The sequence below is a fragment of the Musca vetustissima genome, unplaced genomic scaffold (genome assembly GCF_032173495.1).
Source record: "Musca vetustissima isolate MV318-11 ecotype Yass unplaced genomic scaffold, APGP_CSIRO_Mvet_v1 utg22312, whole genome shotgun sequence".
In the NCBI taxonomy this organism is placed as follows: Eukaryota; Metazoa; Arthropoda; class Insecta; order Diptera; family Muscidae; genus Musca; species Musca vetustissima.
This window is the reverse complement of record NW_026872995.1, coordinates 22,193-34,349: the sequence shown is the minus strand read 5'-3', so window position 1 is coordinate 34,349 and position 12,157 is coordinate 22,193.

The window sequence follows — 12,157 nt, the reverse complement described above, 5'->3', positions numbered from 1 at the left end:
TCTTTGGAAAATGAATCTTTAAAAAATCCACGCCTTGGAGAATCTTTGGAAAATGAATCTTTAAAAAATCCACGCCTTGGAGAACCCTTGGAAAATGAATCTTTAAAAAATCCACGCCTTGGAGAACCCTTGGAAAATGAATCTTTAAAAAATCCACGCCTTGGAGAACCCTTGGAAAATGAATCTTTAAAAAATCCACGCCTTGGAGAACCCTTGGAAAATGAATCTTTAAAAAATCCACGCCTTGGAGAACCCTTGGAAATGAATCTTTAAAAAATCCAAGCCTTGGAGAACCCTTGGAAAATGAATCTTTAAAAAATCCACGCTTTGGAGAACCCCTGGAAAATGAATCTTTAAAAAATCCATGCCTTGTAGAACCTTTGGAAAATGAATCTTTAAAAAATCCACGCCTGGGAGCACCCTTGGAAAATGAATCTTTAAAAAATCCACGCTTTGTTGAGGCTTAGAAAATTAATCTTTAAAAAAGCCACGCCTTGCTGAGGCTTACAAAATAAATCTTTAAAAAATCGACGCCTTGCTGAGGCTTACAAAATAAATCTTTAAACTTAAAAAATCCATAATCTTTAAAAAATCCATGCCTTGGATTGTTCTGAAAAAAATATTTTTTAATTTCCCTCTCCCCTAAAAAATCTCGTTATCAGTGTAATGTCCACATTCCATACCTCCTTCTCCTTTTCCAAAATGCATTTAGTCAACATTCTTGTAACCTCTTAATTTCCATTTCCATTCGGATGAGGTTTACATACCAACAATCCAACCAAAAGTCAAACCATAAAACAAATACAACAACAACACCCTTAAGGATTTACAGCAGATATTTTTCAAAGCTTTTGCCAAAAAGATTTCTTGGAATAGTTTGAAGAATTATTTAATTTGTGTTGAAGTACGTGTTTCAACAAACTTTTTAGGGACTTGAGATGATAATCCTTGAGAAAATTTGTTCCTTTTGAATTGTGTCCTATGACCAGTAATCTCAAATAAATGGTCATCTAGTCATTCATTGCTGGTGTTTGGGAAAGGGGAGCTTGTGTTAGGAGGGGTTAGAAAACAAGCTAATGGTATTTGACTTTTGTTGGTTTGTTGTTTTGTTTGATTTAGCTATGTGTGGCATGTGGGTTAAGTATTTAGTCCCTTTTTTGAGGGGGTATAGCTTTGAAATCAAACACTTCATATAAGGGTCCCCCATTTACCCTCAACCAGGATGTGTGTAAGTGTTGAACCAAACAACAATGGCATACCAACAGATTAGTTTTTAGGATATGGTCTGAGTGTGTGTTTGGTTTGTGGCAACAACAATTGGCTGTGTTGTATTAACTAACTGGTCTGTGATCCACCTCCCCTTCCTGTTTCGGCTTTCCTGACCACTGCACGGGACACTTATGGCGTAAAATTGAATTTTATTTATTTCGTTTGCCAACTTCACTTTATTATTTGTGTTTTTTCTGTTGTTGTTGTTTAATTGAAATAGTTGTGTGGACCAAGAGGATATGGTATGTTGGGGTGAGAGGAGGAGAACTATTTTAAATTAGTTGATAGAACTTTTTGGTAAAGCAAATCTGTGTAATAGTAATTTTGGGAAAATTCGATAACAACTTCATCCGACTAATTTCGAAAATTATTTTTCAAGGACTACAGAAAGTGCCGATTTTTTAAAAATTATTTGTTCAAGCACTAAAATAGGCGTGAATTTTTAAATATTAGTTTTCAAGGACTATAGAAGGCGTGGATTTTTTAAAGATCTGTTACGACTCCTTTTAGGCGGCGCTAGAGGGGACATTCCGGTTAGTTTGCGGTCTCGGGTCTACGATTATTTTATTTTTTCAAGGACTATAGAAGGCGTGGATTTTTTAAAGATTATTTTTTCAAGGGCTATAGAAGGCGTGGATTTTTTAAAGATTATTTTTTCAAGGACTATAGAAGGCGTGGATTTTTTAAAGATTATTTTTTCAAGGACTATAGAAGGCGTGGATTTTTTAAAGATTATTTTTTCAAGGACTATAGAAGGCGTGGATTTTTTAAAGATTATTTTTTCAAGGACTATAGAAGGCGTGGATTTTTTAAAGATTATTTTTTCAAGGACTATAGAAGGCGTGGATTTTTTAAAGATTATTTTTTCAAGGACTATAGAAGGCGTGGATTTTTTAAAGATACTTTTTTCAAGGACTATAGAAGGCGTGGATTTTTTAAAGATACTTTTTTCAAGGACTATAGAAGGCGTGGATTTTTTAAAGATTATTTTTTCAAGGACTATAGAAGGCGTGGATTTTTTAAAGATTATTTTTTCAAGGACTATAGAAGGCGTGGATTTTTTAAAGATTATTTTTTCAAGGACTATAGAAGGCGTGGATTTTTTAAAGATTATTTTTTCAAGGACTATAGAAGGCGTGGATTTTTTAAAGATTATTTTTTCAAGGACTATAGAAATGTCTATGTGTAGAATATGCACACATCCTTTGCTTTCACTTAAAAAAATTGTGTGTGCACTTTCATCTTCTTTTTGTCCCACTCAGCTGTTCCCCAAATTCTAAGTTTGTTGCCACTCCATTTCCACATTCTGTGATTCTTTTCCTTTTAGAAAAATGTTTCCTTCCATCCCTGCATCTTCCTTCGTTTCTTCTAATATTTACTGTACAGAACAATTTTGTAATGTACTTTATATACACACATATAGTTGCGGGAAAACCAACTCGAACTCAAACTGCGGATGTTGGTGATATTATTAAGATAACCTAATTTGGTGGCAAAAATGCTGTTTTTCAATTGAAATAAAAATAAATATTAAATGGGTCCTTAATATTTTTCAATGGCTCTTTAAAAATCGCGTGGATTTTTTCATTAAAGAAGATTTTTTTCTCAGAGCCTACCCAAGGCGTGGATTTATTAAAGAATATTTTTTCAGAGCCTACCCAAGGCGTGGATTTATTAAAGAATATTTTTTCAGAGCCTACCCAAGGCGTGGATTTATTAAAGAATATTTTTTCAGAGCCTACCCAAGGCGTGGATTTATTAAAGAATATTTTTTCAGAGCCTACCCAAGGCGTGGATTTATTAAAGAATATTTTTTCAGAGCCTACCCAAGGCGTGGGGATTTATTAAAGAATATTTTTTCAGAGCCTACCCAAGGCGTGGATTTATTAAAGAATATTTTTTCAGAGCCTACCCAAGGCGTGGATTTATTAAAGAATATTTTTTCAGAGCCTACCCAAGGCGTGGATTTATTAAAGAATATTTTTTCAGAGCCTACCCAAGGCGTGGATTTATTAAAGAATATTTTTTCAGAGCCTACCCAAGGCGTGGATTTATTAAAGAATATTTTTTCAAGGCCTACCCAAGGCGTGGATTTATTAAAGAATATTTTTTCAGAGCCTACCCAAGGCGTGGATTTATTAAAGAATATTTTTTCAAGGCCTACCCAAGGCGTGGATTTATTAAAGAATATTTTTTCAGAGCCTACCCAAGGCGTGGATTTATTAAAGAATATTTTTTCAGAGCCTACCCAAGGCGTGGATTTATTAAAGAATATTTTTTCAAGGCCTACCCAAGGCGTGGATTTATTAAAGAATATTTTTTCAAGGCCTACCCAAGGCGTGGATTTATTAAAGAATATTTTTTCAGAGCCTACCCAAGGCGTGGATTTATTAAAGAATATTTTTTCAGAGCCTACCCAAGGCGTGGATTTATTAAAGAATATTTTTTCAGAGCCTACCCAAGGCGTGGATTTATTAAAGAATATTTTTTCAGAGCCTACCCAAGGCGTGGATTTATTAAAGAATATTTTTTCAGAGCCTACCCAAGGCGTGGATTTATTAAAGAATATTTTTGCAAGGGTGCGTCTATACAAGGCGTGGATTTATTAAAGAATATTTTTTCAGAGCCTACCCAAGGCGTGGATTTATTAAAGAATATTTTTTCAGAGCCTACCCAAGGCGTGGATTTATTAAAGAATATTTTTTCAGAGCCTACCCAAGGCGTGGATTTATTAAAGAATATTTTTTCAGAGCCTACCCAAGGCGTGGATTTATTAAAGAATATTTTTTCAGAGCCTACCCAAGGCGTGGATTTATTAAAGAATATTTTTCAAGGGTCCATACAAGGCCTGGATTTATTAAAGAATATTTTTCAAGGGTCCATACAAGACCTGGATTTATTGCAGGGACGTACGCAGGGGGGCGGCCCTGGGGGCCCGGGCCCCCCCGAAATGAATTTTTTTCACAGTAAATTTATGTTTGCAACAGCGAATTTTTTCATTTTGTACTACCGGGCCCCCCCGAAATGAAATCCTGTGTACGTTGCTGGAGGAGTGCATATGTTTTTTTGAACTCCCATTGCCAAAGTTTGTTTTAGCATTACCTGGAAGTGTTGAAAGTTATTCAAGTGCTAGATACAAAAATATTGAATATTGTTGCTACTGCACACAGAATGTTGTTGACATGTTTATGCTGTTGCATTTGCTGCTGTTACTCATCAGTATTGAGTTGTTGTTTGCTTTACAATTATCAAAATAAACAATTTGATGTGTGCCGGTGTAGTCACTTCGAACTATGCACAGTGAGGAAAAAATCCTTTGAAAAATAATTTTTAAAAAATCCACGCCTATGGTAGGCCTTTGAAAAATAATTTTTAAAAAATCCACGCCTATGGTAGGCCTTTGAAAAATAATTTTTAAAAAATCCACGCCTATGGTAGGCCTTTGAAAAATAATTTTTAAAAAATCCACGCCTATGGTAGGCCTTTGAAAAATAATTTTTAAAAAATCCAGTCTATGGTAGGCCTTTGAAAAATAATTTTTAAAAAATCCACTATGGTAGGCCTTTGAAAAATAATTTTTAAAAAATCCACCCCTTGTCTATGTCCTCAAAAATAATTTTTAAAAAATCCACCCCTTGTCTATGGGCCTTTGAAAAATAATTTTTAAAAAATCCACGCCCATGGTAGGCCTTTGAAAAATATTTTTAAAAAAACCACGCCCATGGTAGGCCTTTGAAAAATAATTTTTAAAAAATCCACGCCTATGGTAGGCCTTTGAAAAATAATTTTTAAAAAATCCACGCCTATGGTAGGCCTTTGAAAAATAATTTTTAAAAAATCCACGCCTATGGTAGGCCTTTGAAAAATCCACGCCTTTTTAAAAAATCCACGCCTATGGTAGGCCTTTGAAAAATAATTTTTTAAAAATCCACGCCCATGGTAGGCATTTGAAAAATAATTTTTAAAAAATCCACGCCTATGGTAGGCCTTTGAAAAATCATTTTTAAAAAATTCACGCCTATGGCACGCCTTGTGGAAGCTCATTTTTTTTAATTTTTTACAGTGTATTTTTAATATTTTCGATATTTGCATATTTGATGATGATGTGCCAGGGCAACAGACCTACTCAAATGTAAATAGGAAAACAGGCCCAATGACTTCAGTTTACTTCGACTATCTGAAGTCTATACCAAGTTGCTGACAATTATGCTGTACGTATCTCCCTCATGTCCCATACATCGCTATACAGTATCTATGTATATTACCAATAAACAACATGTTTATGAGCCTAAAACCAGCCAATGTTTGCCCTGGTTGATGGTTAAGCATGCGCAGCTGCTTGCTAAACAAATTTACTGCCTCGTCTGACACTTGACTGTCGTTCGTTGTAAAAAGTAAATAAAAACACACAAAAAAAAAAACTAACTCCCAAGTCTGTAATAATATTTCTGTCAATATTTTCTCTTTATTTAACGTCTTAAAGCGAATGTGGAAACAACTAACTTCATTGTAAATATTTACCGAATTGTTTAGGGAAAAACATTTTGACATCTTATTTTCCAATGACTTCCAATTCTTTTTCTCTATTTGGTGAAGCTAGTTGCTAAACGTATTTAAATATTTAACACATTTTCGAATAAGGTGTTTATTTTGGTAGTTACTTTGTTTGAAAACAATTATCTAAACAAAACCTGAGGAGTGGATGTCTTAATTTTCCAGCCGATCTATTGAACATGTGGAATTTCGATTTTCTCCTAAAAAATGAGAAAGTTGTTACGTTTCAATTCCTGCGATGAATGAACTTGATAAATATTAAATCATGCGTTTTATTTTTTGAGGTTAATAGAAAAATATAACAAACTTACGTATATAGGTGAAAAATATTGGATAAAGATATACTCCAAAAAATATTCTTTAAAAACATCCACGCCTAAAGGTATACTCCAAAAAATATTCTTTAAAAAATCCACGCCTAAAGATATACTCCAAAAAATATTCTTTAAAAAATCCACGCCTAAAGATATACTCCAAAAAATATTCTTTAAAAACATCCACGCCTAAAGATATACTCCAAAAAATATTCTTTAAAAAATCCACGCCTAAAGATATACTCCAAAAAATATTCTTTAAAAAATCCACGCCTAAAGATATACTCCAAAAAATATTCTTTAAAAAATCCACGCCTAAAGATATACTCCAAAAAAGTATTCCTTAAAAAATACACGCCTAAAGATATACTCCAAAAAATATTCCTTAAAAAATCCACGCCTAAAGATATGCATTGAAAAAATATTCATTAAAATCTACGCTTATGGCTCTGATAATCCTTCCAAAAATATTCTTTAAAAAATCCACGCCTTGTTTTAGGTACTCCAAAAAATATTCCTTAAAAAATCCACGCCAGTAAGGAAAGAAGTAAAGTCCAAAACTATTCTTCAAAAAATCCACGTCTAAAGATATACTCCAAAAAATATTCTTTAAAAAATCTGAGCCGATTTTCACGAAACTTAACACACATCAGTCTAAGCTGACTTCAGTACGATATGCCAAATTTCGTGAAAATCGAAAGATATATAGGGTCTTTGGTGCACCATTTACATGAAATCGGACGAAAATATATATGGGAGCTATACCTAATTCTGAACCGATTTTCACGAAACTTAACACACATCATTTTATACTCAATTCAGAATGCTGTGCCGAATTTCGTGCAAATCAAAAGATATTTAGGAACTTTGGTGCACCATTTACATGAAGTCGGACGGAACTATGTATGGGAGCTATATCTAAATCTGGATCGATTTTCACGAAACTTAGCACATATCATTCTAGGCTCAATTCAATAGGCTATGCCAAATTTCGTGCAAATCGAAAGATATATAAGGACATTGGTGCACCATTTACATGAAATCGGACGAAACTATATACGGGAGCTATATCTAAATCTGGACCGATTTTCACGAAACTTGGCAGACATTACTCTAGGTTCAATTAAGTACGTTATGCAAAATTTCGTGCAAATCGTAAGATAAATAGGGACATTGGTGCACCTAGATGAAATCGGACGAAAATATATACGGGAGCTATATCTAAATCTGACCCGATTTTCACGAAACTTTACACACATCATTCAATACTCAATTCAGTATGCTGTGCCAAATTTCGTGCAAATCGGAAGATATGTAGGGACTTTGGTCCACCATTTACCTTATATCGGACGAAAATATATATGGGAGCTATATCTAAATCTGGCCCGATTTTCAGGAAACTTGGCACACATCAGTCTAGACCTAGGTCAGTACGCTGTGCCAAATTTCGTGCAAATCGAAAGATATATAGGGACTTTGGTGCACCATTTACCTTAAATCGGACGAAAATGGGAGCTATATCTAAATCTGAACCTATGTTTTCCAATTTCAATATTATTTGTCCGTGGGCCAAATAAGTGACCTATGCCAAATTTCATCCAATTCGGATCATAAATGCGACCTGTACTTTGTTTACAATTTAACATCGACAGACAGATGGATGGACGGACATGCATAAATCGACTTAAAAAGTGATTCTATGCATATTCTCAAAGGGTATAAATATATTCTTTAAAAAGTCCACACCTAAATATATTCTCAAAAAAATAGTTTAAAAAAAATCCCAACCTGAAAATATTTACCCATTATTCCGATGGTCTAATTATTCTCCACTTTCTTTTCTATCCTTATTTACTTTCTTGTACTTCCAAAAAATATACATAACGATCCCATAGAGTTTCTTATTTCTGATGATGGGTGCCCTAAAAAGTATGCAAGTAATTTATTCTCAAACAAATTACTTCACCTTACGCCGTTTAGGTATGCAACAAAATCTTTTCACTTCGGTTCCGATATATGAATATGCATACCTTGTTATATATTTGGCATATAAAGCTCCTATTCCTTTCATTGCAAGACATGGAAAATTACACGTAGCTCAAAACAAAATGGGACCATGGAAAATTACTAAAAAATAAGAAAAACTAAAGAAACACACAAATTTTCCGAATAACATCTGAAGCGACTACATCAATATCACCCAAATGAAAAAACCAAAGCACACATATGTGCATTACATGGAAACTGTAACATATTCATTTATTCGACACACACACATACATACACTTCCAACACACTCACTAACTTCGAAATTCTTCACCGAAAGTTGTGTAATTTTTTTTTGAAAGCCCTACGAAAGGGGTTAACTGCTGCAGGTATGAAGAGCTCGAAAAAAAAACCCGAAGAAGTACTTGTAAAAGAAGAGATGAGGAAAATCACCGGTGTAAAAGAAAAACACACTACTCAAGTAACGAAAACAAAACTATTTTCCATGTTGCAGACTTTTTTTGTTCGGTTGAGCTAAGGAACGAAATGTGCTAACCGCAAAGCAGCTGCACGAGGCGTTTAAACAAATTGAAACTAAAACCATTGCATATTTTAGGGGATATTTGGGTGAAACAGAAAAACGGAGTATACTAAGTGGGGAAATTTTAATGATCGATTTTAAGGTTCCCAGAAAGGCGTGGATTTTTTAAAATAATCTTTTAGGGCTTTATAGGAGGTGTAGATTTTTTTAATCATTTTTCCGAGGCTCTTTACAAGGCGTGGAATTTAAAAATAATTTTTCTAGGGCTTTATAGGAGGATTATTTAAATATTTTTTCTAGAGCTCTATACAAGGCGTGGATTTTTTAAATATTTTTTCTAGAGCTCTATACAAGGCGTGGATTTTTTAAATATTTTTTCTAGAGCTCTATACAAGGCGTGGATTTTTTAAATATTTTTTCTAGAGCTCTATACAAGGCGTGGATTTTTATTATAGCTTTGTGCAGCCCCAAGAGTTTGTAACGCCACGAAATATTAGTCCTAGACCCACCTTTAAGAATACCGATCGTCATATCTCGACTAGCTGAGTCGATTATAATTTGTAAATACGATACAGACCACAGTTGTGGACCAATCTTAACGAAAGTTTGCATGTAGGATGGTTTCTGGCCAATGAAGGCTCCTATTGTTTTTGGTAAAGATCGGTTAATATTTAGGGAATGAAATGGACCGAATACTTAATTTTTGTCCGTTTGTCTGGTCGCTCCAGAGGCCGCAACTATGGCCCGAATATCGAAATTTTACATGGAGAAGGAATTCGAGTCAAAGAATAAGCATGCCTGTTTTGATAAGGATTGGTCAATATTTAGCGGGTCAAATAGACCCTGACTTTTATGTGAAAAATAACAAAATTTGTATTCTATGCCGTATAAATATATACGGCAAATATGCCCCTGGAGGACCTAGGCCCGAGAAGATGACAGTATGTTTTAGAGGAGTGGTTGACCTTTAAATGGATACCTTTCTATTCCATTTGGTCATTCCATTGTGGAGAGCCTGCAGTTATAAGTTCATATGGTAGTAGCTTCGGCTACGAAAACATGTAGAGGTTAGTCCCCCACAGACTAACCATTCCCGGACTAGTAGGCTTGTGGAACAATTGTTGGGAGGGGTGAGATGCATGCTGGCTACCAATATCGTGTGCTGTTGGTGGTCACTTTTGCATTGTATCCCCTTTGAGCAATGTGTTTCATTGTAGAGAACCTGCATGTTAGTCCTGATGGTAGCAGCTTTGGCTTTGAAGCTGGGCCGAGGCTATAGTCCGTGAGTGACCAGTCTCGAACTGTTTGGCTTTCTACTGGTAATAGCTTCGGCTATGAACCTGACCGAAGGTTTCGGTAGCACGGGTGTCAGGGCCCCTAGGTCTACGGATCTAGCCTGCCACTTGGTGTTTGTCCTTCGGGGATCATCGAGCTGGCTGTGGTTTAAACCCAAATCGCGGGTAGAGCTGTGGCTCGATGTGGAGTTGCATTTCAACCGGGTGCCAAACCCATAGAAAGTCGGGAGTTTTAGATGGGCTGTGCTCCTCATCCAAGGAGGTGATCGCGTCCAAATACGTGTGATCGATTGGTACCTGCATTTCGGTGAGGGGGTTGGTTGGTTGACGCTTTGTATTAACTGGTGTTTACAGCACCGTGGGGTAAGACCACGTACACTATGCATCTCCGTGGGATGTGGGAGTTACACTTAAATATTTACGTACTGATATATTATTTAGTAACCCATTACGACACTAGAGGGCAGAAATATAGCGCTGATCGCTTTGATCACATTTTCCATGTGATTCCAGTTATGGTCAAGGACAACGCCTATAATTTTCGGTGATGATCAGATAATAATTTTGGGATGAAGTGGACCGAAAACTTAACTTTGCGTGTGTGTGTGTATTTTTTTTTTTTTTTTTGATTCGATCTATAGCCCTCAATTGAAAGCCCAGCATTTAACATAACCCATGGTAAAGTAATTCTGGACAAGTACAGCCCTCGTCTACTGAATATTAGAAATATTTGTTGACATCTAGTCGGAACCATAGAAGGGTAGATTTTCGTCGAAGTTGTGTAGGGTATCATATGGTCGGCCCCGTTCGACTATACTGCTCGGCTCACTGGTTTAAATAATTTTTTCGAGGTTCTAATCAAGGCCTGGATTTTGTAAATAATTTTTTTAAGGATATTTTTCCATTTCTGATTTTGTCCCTCCCTCATATCTGAGTTTATATATCTACATCTGTAAATATGTATGTATTAAAATTTGATACCAACTCCACCACATCAAGCAGCCGTCATTTCCGTTTTCTGCTTAGATGCCATGGCATGGAAAAAATATGTTAGCTGGTATTTGTGTGTAAGGTGATTCAAAATAGTATACATATGCTTATATGTGTGTGTGTATGTATGTGTTGGTGTTATTTTTTAGAATAGATGTGCCTTAAAATTAGCTTCGTTTTGCATTGATGCATATGAAATTGCATACTTTATGGAGGTTATTTCATATGGGGATAGTTGCTGTGGTTGTTGTTGTTGTTGTTGTTTCAGAATTCTCGGGGTGCTAAACAAACGAAATGTGGGTATTTAAATAGAGGTGTGTGTCGATGTGTGCGTGCTTATGTAATTGCAAGTGTTTATGTGTGTGTGTGTGTGTCTGTACACACACAGAAGAGTGAGTGTTATTTTCACAGAGCTCTGAATTCTTGTTATTTGCTTGTTATTTTCATTCAATGATGCTAACGAGTTGGTAAAACTATGTTGGTGAAAAAAAAAACGAAAAACCAAACCTAAAATGAATCCATGCAGAGCAGGCAGGAGGAGCAGCCCCGGCACCAGCCATGGGTACTTCATGCCATGGCATGGCAAATGCATACATATGTGTTGTATGCAGTATATTTAGTATTTAGAAGATCACACACATACACACGCATGCTTACAAACAGTCGCTTCAACTAAGCCATTTACATGCATGTAAACACAGACATATGAGCTACGGGTGTATACTCACGTGTGTCATTGCATAGCTAGCTATATAAGAATTTTTGTGGTCCCCACAGCAACAAAAACAACAACATCGACAGCATCGCCATACAACATTTTTATTATTCAATGCTAACAAGCAAAAAAATAGATCAGATTTGTAAGTTTTGTATTTGTTTCCCTTTCACGCTTTCGTGGTAACTTTTTTTAAAATTTGTTTTTCTATTTTGCCGATTTTTTTTATATAAACATGGAAAAACAAATTCGTAACCCCCCACCAAAAACAAATATAGAAAAGTGAATTTGGGGAGATGTTATAGAAACTAGTTTGCAGGGTGTTGGGTTTTAGTTTTCAGTTAATATGTAATTGTGTGTACACATTCATGAAAACCTGTCAAATTCAATGTGTTCTTTATTTAATGGGTAAAAGAACTTTGAAGTATTTTTAAAAAAGGATAACATATTAAAAAATAATGAAATCAAAATTATTATTTAAAAAATCCACGAC